At 49.7% G+C, this 13,719-nt stretch overlaps 1 protein-coding gene and 4 non-coding genes across 9 annotated transcripts in view; all 5 read right to left on the reverse strand.

The window, feature by feature from the left end:
- DIS2 (Arp2/3 complex, 34 kD subunit p34-Arc) overlaps nt 1-13,719 on the reverse strand; it is a 90,455-nt gene that overhangs the window by 35,798 nt on the left and 40,938 nt on the right. The gene's annotated exons all lie outside the window — the stretch shown is intronic.
- On the reverse strand, nt 3,266-3,390 carry LOC148028329 (small nucleolar RNA snoR86). The gene has a single exon (XR_015692737.1). It is a non-coding gene; the product is annotated as a small nucleolar RNA snoR86 (small nucleolar RNA).
- Nucleotides 11,223-11,347, reverse strand: LOC148028330 (small nucleolar RNA snoR86). Its single transcript, XR_015692735.1, has one exon. It is a non-coding gene; the product is annotated as a small nucleolar RNA snoR86 (small nucleolar RNA).
- LOC148028331 (small nucleolar RNA snoR86) lies at nt 12,266-12,390 on the reverse strand. The gene has a single exon (XR_015692736.1). It is a non-coding gene; the product is annotated as a small nucleolar RNA snoR86 (small nucleolar RNA).
- LOC148028332 (small nucleolar RNA snoR86) lies at nt 13,573-13,697 on the reverse strand. The gene has a single exon (XR_015692738.1). It is a non-coding gene; the product is annotated as a small nucleolar RNA snoR86 (small nucleolar RNA).

A 13,719-nucleotide genomic window follows, 5' to 3' on the forward strand; every position in this document is an offset into this window, starting at 1 on the left:
AGGGGATGAATGAAATATAGTGAGAGAAGGGGGGAGAGAGAGGATTGAATGTGCATCTTGAAAGCACTTGATACTGTCTATTTGAATCTCAACTGTTGAGCTTATACTTGGCTCACTGCCTAAACCATGTGATGGGATATACTAGGACAATGCCAGAGGCATTTGGGTGATAAAGTATCCTCCACTTGGGTCACAGAAAATCATTCAAAACAACAATGCCCACTAAGTGCCTTCCGTTATGCTATTGTTAGAAGTGCAATATGCAGTGCAGGAATGCAAGAGACAATGCATATAAACTGAAACACAAAACAAAAAAGTGCGTAACGGTAACCCACTACCAAGGGTAGAGCACTAGCTCCCACACTCTTATTAAAGGCTCCCTCTATCAACATTAAGAACCTACAAGTGCAAATGCATGAATGTGGCTGCACATACTCCTTTACAGGCAAAAGGTGCAACTGGATTCACCTCAGTAGTTGCCCTGCAATAGAAGTCCAATGCCACAATCCCTTTGTGAAATTGAGGTAATAAGGTAGCCACTGCCACACCACCTGCAGCCACACAAGCCCCATGGATAGCTTGTTGTAACAAGTAGATTCATCTATTGGAGCCTGATCATGCCCTCCAAGTCCCCTCATGGAAGACCACATAAAGACGTCATGTATGACATATTCCATCATAAACTTGAAGCAAGACACACAGGCAGTCCAAAGATTTTAACTGGAAATGACCGTACACCCAAGATTTTCTATATACAAACTCTCGTCCCAATAGAGGTCTAGAACTATGCCAGAACAAGTAAGCTCAGTGAACAAATATCTTAAGTCTACAAAAACATGAAGAAGTATCAGAAAAAGAACCATTGTTGAGCCTGTCCTCTAATCCAGGAACTTGGTGAGGAAAACTCTCGTCTTGCAACTTGTGTCATGCTTCCATCTGCAGAGAAGAATTCGCTGTATAACAACTGCCCCACTCTGCATCCTGCAGTAAAACATAGCATCCTATAGGCCAAAATGCAGGTAAGAGTGATGCAACTTCATCACAACAGAGAAGAGCTGTTCTCTTGAGCCACAAAGTGGACCCATGAACAAGACGCACACCTCCATGTAGTCTCTTACTTCAAGGACAAGGGTGACCACAATGCCATCATGGGATCAACAAGACGTCTTTTGACTTTCTTCATTCATCATCTTCAGATGTCACACCAATCTCGTCTCTTCACTCACATGCATGACTGCCAACTTGCCACATGTCTAAAGAAACAGACTCCTCCGGAGACTGCAGCAATCCTATATCCTCAACTATAGAGCACATGCATGACTGCCAACTTGCCACATGTCTAAAGAAACAGACTCCTCCAGAGACTACAGCAATCCTATATCCTCAACTATAGAACACAAGTGAGTACCATGGCACTCAACCAACTCATAAGTTGTGTTAGGCAAACAAAGTGAATCTCCCTGAAAAAAGGGCACTCATAGGAATACAAGGAATGAAGTAAAAAATGACTTGTACTATTACCTTGAGTAGAAAGAGTAGCAAGGGAGTGAAGATTCCCTTAACACAATGGTGAACAAGTAGACCCCAAATGCAAGCAAGCAATGAGGAAGATGAAATCAATCCTCAGTATCTCTCTTCACGCACACTAGGCAGCATAAAAGCACCATCAATTAAAACAGGACTGTTACCACATTATTGGGATGCTGTCGTCTTGGGCCAAGGTTCAACACATGGACTGCTAAAGATTAGATGAATGCAGACCATGCACCACAGAGAGCCACGTTGGCTTCTCCAGAAAGACATTGCCAGCTGCGTGCACCACATCAACATAGCATCAGCTTACTGTATGGACACCCCTATCTGGTCTAAAGTTCTCCGAAGATCTAGCAAACCTAGGGAATTTATCTGGCCAAATATGGCAGTTTATCTAAATTTGGAGACACAAGCATACCACATCATTTTGATTCCCATCCCCTTGGGAATCTATCTTTTATAAAGCTGAAGGTAGATAATTGTTAAGAAGAGGGCATCAACCACCATCAGTGCTAGCACGTACCATCACCTCACGTTCTGAGTTTACAAGCAAGAAAGATAGGCTAGAAAGCTTCATAAGCAGTGCTAAGCTCAAACATGTCCAAACAGCATATGGAAGATGCGTAGAAAATGTTAAATCAAACATTGAAAGAAAGCTTGGAAATCAAAAGAAAAAGAGTGTAGCATGTGTACAGAGACTATAACAAGTACCTAATGAACATGTGCTCACAGCAAAGAGTCCCACATGGCAAACTTTGCAAGTCCCATCCAATGTTATCCTCAATGGTATGGAAGCAAAGAGGCCCACACAGCAAACTTTACAAATCCTATCCAGTGATATCCTCAATGGTTTGCAAGAAAAGGTCATCGTCTTGATATCGCTCTAGGGCAATGCAAACCCTTAACATATGCTTGTATGGATTTTCACATGATACAACATCTTTACCTAAGAGGGATGCAGTTAACAAGATTGCCAAACAATACAAAGCACTAGGTATATGTACCAGAAAGTATAGTAAAGATTGCAAAGGGCTACCTGGGCACACAGGCTGGCAAGAGTGATCGAGCTGCTACAATAGCAACTACAGACTTATGATGCAGTTTGTAAACTAACACTAATTGGTATTTTCTAACTTGGTCCGAAGTACTTTGAAAGCAGCCTCCCAAAGTGTGGACCATGCCTTTTTATTGAAGTTGGCTCATGTTTGTTGGAGGCTTACATAGACCACCAATGACATGTCAGCAGCATTGATTTCCACACAGATCAGATTGTGTCGAGCTTCTACTGCCACTACAAGACAAAGAGAATTGCCTATTTTCAGGATTTGGCCCTCAGTGCTTTGACCAAGTCCTGCAGGTGGGTGTGTGGTAGGCTATGTGTTCAAATTAGAATTTGGTTGATAAGAAAATCAGACTAATGAGTTTGTTGTACAGATATGCAGACAGCTTCAAACATGCCGGATTGTGTTGCAACTTGTTCAAGGCTCCTAGCAGAAATAAGTATCTGTTGAGCATGGAGAGCTGCATGGAAATTCAGCCCTATTTCAACACACATTGACCATGGCAACTTTGTACGCAGGTCGAGTAATATGATAGGTATGGACGTCATTCAGCACCCTGCTCCGACTGACTGCATGCTAAAGCTTTGCAATATGAACGACTGTTAATTCAAAACCATCAGATTAATGAGTTTGATTGTGCAGATATGCACACAGCTTCAAAGATGAAGGATTGTGTTGCAGCTTGCTCGAGGCTCTTAACAGAAAAGAGAAGTGTCTGCTGAGCACAGAGAGCTGCATGGAAATTTAGCCCTGTTTCAACACGCATTCGGCCATGGAAAACCTTGGCCACACGTTCTGCCAAATCCAGGGCAGACAATGTACACACCCACAAATAGGAAGGTTCCCTGTGATTACATACCAACATTATGGAATTGAAACTACTTCTGGTCAACTGGGACAGAGGGGGAGCAAGTCTTAATATTGGATAGTTGAATTTTCAAACATTGTGCAACTTTGTACGATGAAGGGCAAGTAATACAACATGCATGGCCAATCATAGACACATCATTCCACATCTTAGGGTGGCCTTATTTTGGAGTAGAGGTGCCATTATAGACCCTGTGCCAGTCAGGTATGAAGCACTCGAAAAGTGAAAAGGGGTGCCAGGGAGCCAAAAGGTGGGTGTGTGGGGTGGTGATTGTACTTGTGAGAACAGAAGGTGTGACAGGCTATGTGTTCAAATAAGAATTTGGTTGAGTTTTCAAAGATAGTGCAACTTTGTATACAGGTCAAGTAATATGATAGGCATGGACCATCATAGACACACAATTCAGTATCCTGCATACAGGTCAACTTTGTATACAGGTCAAGTAATATGATAGGCTCCTAGCAGAAAAAGTGTCTGTTGAGGATGGAGAGCTGCATGGAAATTTAGCCCTGTTTCAACACACATTGGACATGGCAACTTTGTACGGAGATCGAGTAATATGATAGGCATGCCTGCCGCAGGAAGAAAAACTCCTGTCCCGTCACAAAGCACTGCTGCCCCCCGCCCCGACTGTTCACGCCCGCCCCGACGACTGATCGCGCCAGCACGTTTGCTTGCCTCCCACGCTGATTTGCCCCTCCCCCTGGCCCTGTCTGGCACACCCACTCCGTCTGACGCGCCACCCCCGACTGCTTGCCCCCACCCTGACAGCTCGCGCCAGCCCCTGCCCGTCATCCTGGGACACACCGCCCCCCCGCCATCCCCCTCCCCCACGACGCTGCTATTTTCCCCGCGCTGCCTGCCCCCCCCCCAGCACACTACCTTTCCCCCGCAATCTCAGCTGCGTCCGGTAGACGTACCACCCCCTCGCGCGGTACCTATCGTAACCCGACATCCGTGGCATCCAACACCTCCCCCACCACCAAAACAGCAACTCCCCCCCCCCCCCCTCGCCATTGTCCCACCCCCCCCCCACCCTCCAGTTGCTCCCTCCATCCGCAGCAACTTTCCCCCTCACGCAGCACCGCAACGTGACAGGTAGCTTTTCAGAAGGGATGCGCAATGGAAACCTCTGGTCAGACACCGACGCACTCAGCGAGTGCCCCCCAGTCAAACACCTTGCGCATCGTCCTCTCTGAGGAGTAGCTCTTAGCTGTCCGGGCTAAAGAGCTGGAGCTAAAGGAAACAGCGATTTATGGTCAGGTAGTAGGACATTCCCCAGCCAGGGCCTAGCTTCGAGATTGGCTTCACTCCACACTGCGCATCGGCGCAATGCAAATCGTGGAGGCGGTTCTAATGGGCCAAGGGATCTTCACGTTTCGGCTTAGCTCAGCAGATGCAGCTCATGAGTTACTTGCCAGCTCACCCTATGCGTCCACAAAGGGGGTCATATACGTGATCCATTGGGAACAGTGGCTTCACTGTGGAGGCATTTGCACTCCACAACAAGTTTCTTCGGCACCCGGTCACCCTTCTCCTTCCCGACCTAGCGATAGAGTATCGCCAATTGGTGGAAGACTTTGGACGACTCTTCAGCACAGTCCTTCCCGCATCTTACGTGGACGCAATGACAGCCGCAGGAGTCCCAAAGGTACGGGTGGCAGTGAAAGAGGTTAAGAATATCCCATAGTTCCTAGAGATTGAGGCAGGCGGACACTCCTTTAGGCAGCAGGTCATTGTGACTAGGCAGTCAGGGTAGTGCCTGCGCTGCCATGACTTTGGGCACCAGGCAGCAGAGTGCACGTGCTTCAGCGCTAGGGTGGCTCCGCCGACAGGCCCACAGGTGGATGCGGACGGCTTCACACGAGTACAAAGACGACAGAGAGGGAGACGGTAGGGGGGAGCGACGCAGGGAGTAGGTGGGCGAGCGACACCCCCTTCGGCACAACACTCCACAGCCCCCCTGCCCGTCCCACCTGGCAGGACTGCAGCCCCCCACATCCACCACCCGCGCCACAGACTACCTCGCCTGAGTTCCCATAGCCCCCACACCCACATCCCATGCCCCCCCCCCCACTGACCCTGGCCCACAGCCCCCCTTTCCAGGGCCACCAATCCCCCCCCCCACACCCACCATGCATCCCTGTCCATCCCACCATCCCTCGATCCTCTTCCCCCCCACCACCTCCCCTACCGAGCACTCCCCCTGATCCGCACCCGATTCAGGTGGTCCCCCCCATACCCACCCCCCATCCTCCCACAAGAGGTGATGAGCCACACACACCTTTCTCCTCGCACTAGCAGTCCTCCCCCTCCCATACAACCACCAGCTCATCCGCCCCTACCGCCCGTCGCACCTTCCCGAGACTGGCACAGCTATTGCCACAAGAGTTCTTCCGCAGTGGCCCATGGTCCTACCTAAGAGTTGCGGAGCGTGGAGAGTTCCCACTATCTCTAGAGGTGGGGATCTTCGTGGTTCGTAAGTCAAGAAGGGGCAAGGTCCATCTACTAGCACCACCGGATGGACCAAACTGCGCCTTTTTTCTTCAGTCCTCTCACTCAGGGGAGTGGACAACTACACAAATAGAGGAGGAGTTGAAGAGTCAAGTGGCGGATCAAATCTTCCAGTGGATGAGGGATGAAGGATTAGCATTGTTTGCACAGCAGTGGCTTGGATGCATGATGGACATTAACTAGTGGGCTGGTGCCGAGGTCCCACACTTGAGCATTATCTTTCGAGCCCCTCCACAATGGAGAGCTCCGAGGGACGTGATCGAGTGGCCCCTGGCACAAGCGGGTCACAACTCTCAGCATGGCTGATAGATGCATTGATAGTACCACCTGACGCATCTATCACCCCTATGGTCCAGCCGAGGGCCACCATGGGGGACTGGAGTTCGCCGTCTAGACCGGCGGCAAAGTGTACTTGCATGCCTCACAGTTTCTCCTCCTCATCAACAACCTCCACACCGAACAGATGCTTGTTCGGTCAGTCACAGGTTTCCCCATGAGTTTACACCTAGCATCCTAGAAATGTGAATAGCCTCCACTACAGTGGGGCACGTGGTTCCAAGAAGTTGATTGTTCGGCAGGAGCTGCAGCCTGCCCTGGCCGGATGGATCAACATCTTGCTTCTACAGGAGCACAAGCTCATCCCCACCCAGGCCCAGCGGGTAGGAAAGGTGCTTCCGGGCAGCTCGCACACTTACTAGGAGCACGCCATAGGTGCCCACGGCAAGAGTGGAGGCATATGCACCTCTATTGGCCCAAGTCTCACCGCATGTGTACGAGACCACGGGACAATAGTGGCAGGGAGAGTTCTATGGGTTAGATTGGATATTGGGGACTCGTACCTTGGAGTTTCCAATGTCTATGCCCCTACGGAGGTGATGGTATGCAGCAGGTTTTGGGTGGAGATCGCGGATGGACTCCCAAAGGTGGACTCCTGGATCGTTGGAGGAGACTTCAACAACCTGGAGGTTTTGGAGAACCAGCAGGGAAGAGGCAGAAACTACCAGGGCATGGCTGGGGAGGAGCAAGTGGCATGGGAGGTTTTTTTGCTGCCAATCGGAGCACGCGATGCCTGGAGAGACCTTGCCTTCCACAGGAGGGAGAGGTCGTTGGACTTGTCTTGGGGATATAGGCGGCTAGGTGGAGTCTTGCTGGAGCGGTTGGACAAGTTTTATGTGGGAGAGTGGGGAGGCTCTCGTGGAGGCCAGATTGAGCAATTGGCTGACACCACGTTGTTCGATCATTGCCCGGTTCTCCTGACACTTGACCCCCCAGTATCCGCCCTAGACACACGATCCTATCAGATACCTGACTCGATCTATAGGAGGGAGGAGGTGACGAGACAGATAGAGCATATTTGGACCGGAGAGTGGGGCAAGAGGGACCGAATAGCAGAGGAGGTTGCAGAGGTCCTAGCAGAGTCGAGCAGAATCTGCCGAGAGGCAGCGATAGAGGCCAGGCAGCAAAGCTGGGAGGAGGAGAGAGCACTCCGGTGGGACCTAGCAGCCATGCAAAGATTATTACGGGAGGCACCAGGGGATCCCACCCTCCACGCACAGGAGGTGCATACCAAAACAGCCATTTCTGGCCTCGAGGACAGGCACTCAAAGTTCTCTTTCAGAATCTCAACAGCCTTCTGGGCGCGAAAGGGGGACACGATGTGCAGGGAGTTCTTCTAGGTGCACTAGCCTCGCACTGCAGGAGAGCAGATACGCAACCTTCGGGATCAGTATGGGAGGACTCGTTCTAGCCCAGACGAGGTGATGGAGATTGCCACCGACTATTACACGTGCCTTTTCCAGCAGGAGACGGCTTCAGCTAGAGGACAGAGATGTAGACAGCAAGTATGGGATCACACCCCGTCCCTCGTCACAGAGGAGATGGGTTGCTCCCTCCTAGCCCCCTTCACAGAGAAGGAACTAGAGGAGGCCTTCCATACACAGGATGAGCAGAAATGCCCGGAGAGGATGATCTCTCCAAGGCCTTCTTCACTGCCTACTAGGAAGTGGTGAAGGACCCCCTACTGATGGCCTTCCAGGAGATTTTCACTTCAGGACAAATGCCAAGGAGTCTCTTGACAAGTCTTATCAATCTTCTCCCCAAAGGGGAAGACCGGTTGGAGCTTTCCCAGTGGAGACCGATCACCTTATTGTTAGTGGCTTAAAAGGCACTGGCAAAGATGATTGGTAGGCCACTACGCCCAGTGCTTCCAGATATCATCCATGACACACAAACAGCCTTTGTCCAGGATAGGAGCATCCTTGACAATGTATTTACCTTCTTTGAGGCAACAAAGTGGGCTCAGCACAGTGGCCAGAGACTGGCCATACTACTCTTGGATTTCGAGAAAGCTTATGATAGGGTGGGCTGGGACTTCCTAGAGGGCACCATGGTGAGGTTGGGATTCCCCGAGGTGTGGATTCGTGGGGTCTCCGCCCTTTACAGATCGGCCACCAGCACGATTCTCATAAGCCGAAGGCAAGGGGAGGAGTTTCGGTTGGAGAGATTGGTTCGATAGGGCTGCCCCCCTGGCTCCATACCTGTTTCTACTCTTTGCAGAGGCGATGTCTCACTTACTCAGGTCACGTGTGAGCGGATTACGCGGCCTCAGACTTCTAGTGAGATAGAAGATTGAGTTGTTAGACTCAGAGTATGCAGATGATACAGCCCTCTACATAGAGGACGATGAGTTGATGCTAGAGAGAGTGAGGCTAGCTCTTGACGTATTCTGTTCTGCAACAGGAGCGAAAATCAACTGCCGAAAGTCGGTTGGTTTCCTCACAAACCCAGACTCTAGCAAGGAGTGGGGCGTCCACCTAGGATTTAGATGGGTGAGCAGAGGGCAGACCGTCCGGTACCTAGGGTTCCAGATGGGACTCCACATCACTCCTGCCCAATAGTTTCTTCCTGTCCTTGATTCTATTCGAAGGAAACTGACCTATCGGAGCACAGCTCGCCTCTCACTAGCCGGATGAGCCCCGGTGGTTAACCAAGTCCTCCTAGCGACGGCCTATTACATCGCCTCATGTTGGTGCTTCTCCTCATCTTGCGTAGTGCAACTTCGCCACCTAGTGTGGAATTTCCTTTGGTCAGGGTCTAATGGTTCCAAGGATTCCAAGGCCAAGGTAGCGTGGGCAACCATCATACGACATAGGTCAGAGGGAGGGCTTGGGATCATAGACCCAGAGTATCAAAGTATGGCCCTCTTGAGCAAGCTAGTTGTCCGTGGTCTTACACCAGGCGAGAAGACCTGGAAGGTCTTATTGCAGGAGGGCCTTCAGGACTGTAGACCAAGGCTTGGCGGTGAGTAGAGGCCGTCCTTGAGATGGATCTTCACATCAGCCCAAATCAGTCCCCCCAAATCACCTTTCCTTCGCAGCTTACTCCGTGTGTGGCAGAGCCTTCGTAAGGCCCTAATCCAGAGTCCCCCCAACCTACCAGGAAGAGATAGACCGTCAGCCGATAATCTAGAACCCCCAGGTCAAAGATCAGGAAGGGGCACAGATAGGTGAGCGCCCCCACATCCGATGGGCTGGGTGGGAGGCCGGCCTGGCTCGTACCATCAGGACATGGCGGGAGGTGTGCAGGATAGCCGATGAGGAGGTGTTGCAGCGAGTATCAGGCTGCCAGAGAGAAGTGGAATTGAGGAGAAGGGAGATAGACGCAGCAATACCTTCGGAGTGGCTTGCTCCCTCGATACGAGAACCGATAGAGCCCAAGGAGGTATGGGCAGCTAGGTTTTCACCAGCAGGCATCCCCCTTCAGGTGGCAGGTAGAGTGGGCGGCGCCCTGCAGGGGACTTTCTTTGCCGTTTAGGAGGGGGGACGTCTGGCCCTCGACAAAGGGAAGCAGGATGAGGAGATTGCCGCCCTCTCATGGAGGAGGATTCGGGTGGTGCAGGGAAAGACATGGCAACTGGACTTTGTTCTCTAGAAGGAGCTCAGGGAGTGGCGCCTTTGAATCTGGGAGGGCAAACCACTTAATGAGCTGGACTGGGATCCAAGAGAGTGGCTATGGCCGGTCTCTACGGTCGCCAAGAAGCCACCTAGGTTCCTAGAGTACACTGCCAGGATTGGTAGACATGAGAGTGGCTATGGCCGGTCTCTACGGTCGCCAAGAAGCCACCTAGGTTCCTAAAGTACACTGCCAGGATTGGTAGACATGTACTGATGCAGAAGGATATGGACTGGGTGTCGTCACGTAGCAGGCATTGGGAGGAGCATAGCATCACGGAGCCCTTCCGACGGACCTTCTGGCGCCGCCTATGGGATAGCTGGAGGTCGAGGAGGGTGTCGTATTTCTTATGGTTGGTGGCACATGGAGGCTTAGCAGTGGAAAGTTGGCTTATCGAGATGCAGGAGGAAGGTTGTAAGCGCTGCACACAGCAGCCTCTAGAAACCCCAAAGCACTGCCTTTGGTCATGTGAGGAGGTGCAACTCGTATGGAGAGGAGCATGCCGCATCCTTTGTCGTATAGCACCGAGCCTTGGATGTATCTCATGGGGAGCATTCTGTTGGCAAGCAATCAACCAGGACCATCACCTTCTATATGAGGCCGGGATGCAAGACACGATATTCATTATCGAAGCAGGGTTCTGCGCAGTGGTCGGTTTGGAGGCTCTACCCATCCGCTAGGTACTAGAGCCCACAGCAGACCGCTCGGAGATATGGGAGATCATAGGGAGTCTTACGAGATGGCATATCTAGAAAGTGCGGTGTCAGGAGACTTTCGACGGAGAGAGACTTTCAGCACATGCGACAGCAAAGCTCTAGACCTCCATCATCCACTCCCTCCGCGACCAATGGGATCAGGTGCAGGGCGAGTCCAGGGCTCGTCAGGAGCTCCGATGTTACTCGATGCGCACTTGGTGCGGCCAGGGTCTGTTTTTCATAATGCAGGCAGGCAGCCCCGTTTGGCGATACCCCCCCCCCCCCAAATGGCTTCTTGCCCCCATCCCTCCCAGACCACCTTGAGAGGCCTTGTATACATGATGTAATGGTGACTTTGCATCAGCTCCAGCTAGTCTGTTGAGCTTGAGCACTCCGTTGTAATCAGTTTTTTTGAGTAATATAATCAGCCACATTTTACTTGCAAAAAAATATATATATGATAGGCATGGGCATAATTCACCATCCCGCTCCAACCAACTGCGTGCAAAACCTTTGCAACATGAATGACTGTTAATTCGAAGAAATCAGATTAGTGAGTTTGATTATGCACATATGCAGACAGCTTCAAAGATGAAGCGTTGTGTTGCAGCTTGTTCGAGGCTCTTGGCAGAAAAGAGAACTGTCTGCTGAGCACGGAGAGCTGCATGGCAATTTAGCCCTGTTTCAACACGCATTAGGCCATGGAAAACCTTGGCCATACGTTCTGCCAAATCCAGGGCAGACAATGTACATCCCCACAAATAGGAAGGTTGCCTGAGATCACATAACATTATGGAATTGGAACTACTTCTGATCAAGGGGACAGAGGGTAAGCCAGTCTTAAGTATTGGATAGTTGAATTTTCAAACATTGTGCAATTTTATATGATGGAGGTCAAGTAATATGACATGCATGGCTCATCATATACAAACATCATTCCACATCCTAGGGTGGCCTTATTTTGGAGTAGGGGCGCCTTTATAGACCCTGTGCCAGTCAGGTACAATGCACTTGAAAAGTGAAAAGCAGGGCCGGGGGGCCAAAAGGTGGGTGTGTGGGATGGTGATTGTACTTGTGAGCACATAAGGTATGGCAGGCTGTGTGGTGTGTAGGGTGGTGATTGTACTTGTGAGCACAGAAGGTATGGCAGGCTGTGTGTTCAAATAAGAATTTGGTTGAGTTTTGAAAGATACTGCAACTTTGTATACAGGTCAAGTAATATGATAGGCATGGATCATGATAGACACACAATTCAGCATCCTGCTCTGACCAAGGGCACATGCTAAAGCTGTGCAACATGAATGACTGTTTACTCAAGATAATCAGATTAATGAGTTTGTTGTAAGAGATGCAGACAGTTTCAAAGATGGGAGATTGTGTTGCAACTTATTCAAGGTTCCTAGCAGAAAAAGTGTCTGTTGAGGATGGAGAGCTGCATGGAAATTTAGCCCTGTTTCAACACACATTGGACATGGCAACTTTGTATGGAGATCGAATAATATGATAGGCATGGACATAATTCACCATCCTACTCCAACCAACTGTGTCCTAAACCTTTGCAACATGAATGACGGTTAATTCCAAAAAATCAGATCAGTGAGTTTGATTATGCACATATGCAGACAACTTCAAAGATGAAGTATTGTGTTGCAGCTTGTTTGAGGCTCTTGGCAGAAAAGAGAACTATCTGCTGAGCACGGAGAGCTGCATGGCAATTTAGCCCTGTTTCAACACGCATTAGGCCATGGAAAACCTTGGCCATACGTTCTGCCAAATCCAGGACAGACAATGTACACGCCCACAAATAGGAAGGTTGCCTGAGATTACATACCAACATTATGGAATTGGAACTACTTCTGATCAAGGGGACAGAGGGGAAGCCAGTCTTAAGTATTGGATAGTTGAATTTTCAAACATTGTGCAATTTTATATGGTGGAGGTCAAGTAATACGACATGCATGGCCCATCATATACAAACATCATTCCACATCCTAGGGTGGCCTTATTTTGGAGTAGGGGCGCCTTTACAGACCCTGTGCCAATCAGGTACAATGCACTTGAAAAGAGAAAAGGGGGGCCGGGGAGCCAAAAGGTGGGTGTGTGGGGTGGTGATTGTACTGGTGAGCACAGAACGTGTGGCAGGCTATGTGTTCAAAATAAGAATTTGGTTGAGTTTTGAAAGATGCTGCAACTTTGTATAGAGGCCAAGTAATATGATAGGCAGGGACCATCGTAGACACACGTGATGAAGATCAAGTAATACGACATGCATGGCCCATCATAGACAAACATCATACCACATCCTAGGGCCTTATTTTGGAGTAGGTGTGCCTTTATAGACCCTGTACCAGTCAGGTATGATGCATTTGAAAAGTGAAGAGGGGGACCAGGGGGCAAAAAGGGGGTGTGGGGTGGTGATTGTACTTGTGAGCACAGAAGATGTGGCAGGCTATGTGTTCGAATAAGAATTTCATTGAGTTTTGAAAGATACTGCAACTTTGTATAGAGGTCAAGTAATATGATTGGCATGGACGATCATAGACACACATGATTCAGCATCCTACTCTGACCAAGTGGCAAGTGCATGCTAAAGCTTTGAAACATGAATGACAGTTTATTCAAGAAAATCAGACTAATGAGTTGGTTGCACAGATATGCAGACAGCTTCAAAGATAAGAGGATTATGTTGTAACTTGTTCGAGGCTCCTAGCAGAAAAGAGTGTCTGCTGAGAATGGAGAGCTGCATGGAAATTTAGCCCTGTTTCAACACACATTAGCCATGGCAACTTTGATGGAGGTCAAGCAATATGATAGGCATGGACATCATTCAGCATCCTGCTCCAACCAACTGCATGCTAAAGCTTTGCAACATGAATAACTGTTAATTCAGAAATGTCAGATTAATGAGTTTGATTATGCAGATATGCACACAGCTTCAAAGATGAAGGATTGTGTTGCAGCTTGTTAGAGGCTCTTAGCAGAAAAGAGAAGTGTCTGCTGAGCACGGAGAGCTGCATGGCAATTTAGCCCTGTTTCAACACGCATTAGGCCATGGAAAACCTTGGCCACACGTTCTGCCAAATCCGGGGCAGACAAT

This window comes from Lygodium microphyllum, chromosome 12, assembly GCF_053477565.2.
Source record: "Lygodium microphyllum isolate KBCC chromosome 12, Lygodium_microphyllum_v1.1.10, whole genome shotgun sequence".
Taxonomy (NCBI): domain Eukaryota; kingdom Viridiplantae; phylum Streptophyta; class Polypodiopsida; order Schizaeales; family Lygodiaceae; genus Lygodium; species Lygodium microphyllum.